The 1,845-nt window shown below is 47.0% G+C and overlaps 1 pseudogene; it reads left to right on the top strand.

The window, feature by feature from the left end:
- The first annotated feature begins 479 nt into the window (after positions 1 to 479).
- LOC134485804 (glyceraldehyde-3-phosphate dehydrogenase-like) lies at positions 480 to 1,482 on the top strand (annotated as a pseudogene).
- The last annotated feature ends 363 nt before the right edge of the window (positions 1,483 to 1,845 follow it).

The following is a 1,845-nucleotide window of genomic DNA, read 5'->3' as shown; positions in this document are numbered from 1 at the left end:
CATTGTTTTTGATAGCTGAGTAGTACTCCATTGCGTAAATGTACCACATTTTCTGTATCAATTGTTCTGCTGAAGGACATCTGGGTTCTTTTCAGCTTCTGGCTATTAGAGCAGCTATAAATAAGGCTGCTATGAACATAGTGGATCATGTGTCCTTGTTAAATATTGGAGCATATTTTGGGTAAATTCCCAGTAGTGATATAGTTGGGTCCTCAGGTAGTACTATGTCCAATTTTCTGAGGAACCACCAGATTGATTTCCAACATGGTTGTACAAGCTTGCAATCACACCAGCAATGGAGGATTTCTGGTAACAAAGCCTCTGCTCTGGATCCCAACAAACTCAGTCCACACCCTAGTTGTAGCACAACTCCCCAGGTATTCTGACAAATCCAGAATCACAAGTAAGACTCCAGGCTCTCTGCTCCTGCCTGTTCCAGAAACAGCCACATCTTCTCATGCAATCATCCTGTAGATATGATGATGAAGATCGGTGTGAACAGATTTGACTGTATTGGGCACCTGGTTACCAGGGCTGTCTTCTATGCATCTGGCAAAGTGGAGAGTTGCCATCAAAGACCCCTTCATTGACTCAACTACATGGTAAACATCTTCCAGGATGACTCTACCCATGGCATATTCAATGGCACAGTCAAGGCTAAGAATGGGAAAGGTCATCAACAGGAAGCCCATCAACCATATTCCAGGAGAGAGATCCTGATAACATCAAATGGGATGATGCTGGTACTGCGTATGTCGTGGAGTCTATCAATGTCTTCACTACCATGGAGAAAGTCACAGCCCATTTGACAGGTGTTTCCAAAAAGGTCGTCTCCTCCCCTTCGGCAGATGCCCTCTGTTTGTGATGGGTGTGAACCACGAGAATTGTGACAACTCCTACAAGATGGTTAGCAATCTGTCTTGCACCACCACCTGCTTACCCGCCCTGGCCAAGGTCATCCATGACAACTTTGGCTTCGTGGAAGGGCTCATGACCACAGTCCATGCCATCACTGCTACTCAGAAGACTGTGGTTGAGCCCTCTGGAAAGCTGTGGCGTGATGGCTCTGGGGCAGCCCAGAACATCATCCCTGCATGTACTGGTGCTGTGAAGGCTGTGGGCAAGGTCATCTCAGAGCTGAACAGGAAGCTTACTGGCATGGCCTTCTGTGTTCCTATACCGAATATATCCATTGTGGATCTGACATGCTGCCTGGAGAAATCTACCAAGTATAATGACATCAAGAAGGTGGTAAAACTTCTAAACACTGAAGATCAGGTTGTCTCCTAGGACTTCAACAGCAACTCCCACTCTTCCACCTTTGATGCTAGGGCTGGCGTTGCTCTCAATGACGACTTTCTAAAGCCCACTTCTTGGTATGACAATGAATATGGCTACCACAACAGAGTGGTGGATCTCATAGCCTACGTGGTTTCCAAGGAGCAAGAAACCTTGGACCATCCACCTCAGCAAGAACTCTGAGAGCAAGAGAGAGGTCCTCAGTTGCTGAGGAGTCCCTGTCCAAACTCAGCCCCCAACACTGAGCCTCTCCCTTATATTTTCCATCCCAGACCCCCATAATAGCAGGAGAGGCCTAAGAAGTCCTCCCTACTCTCTTTAATACCATCAATAAAGTTTACTACAACCAAAAATAAACCAAGTGAGACCTCAAATGCTGCCCTAGTACCTGGAGGAACTGGGACCCCTGAACTCTGGGGCACAGATACTCACTGTACAGAGACCTGAGCTCCTTCAAGTTTATACCTGGAAGCAGAGTTTTTTATTCCAACCCACTCAGCCACCTTCCCAGTAGCAGCTCAACCCCAGGGGTTCTGACACATCCTG

Source organism: Rattus norvegicus, chromosome 2 (genome assembly GCF_021556685.1).
Source record: "Rattus norvegicus strain SHRSP/BbbUtx chromosome 2, alternate assembly SHRSP_T2T, whole genome shotgun sequence".
Lineage (NCBI taxonomy): Eukaryota > Metazoa > Chordata > Mammalia > Rodentia > Muridae > Rattus > Rattus norvegicus.
The sequence above is the reverse complement of the archived record's forward strand: the minus strand, read 5'-3'. Positions and strand labels throughout refer to the sequence as shown.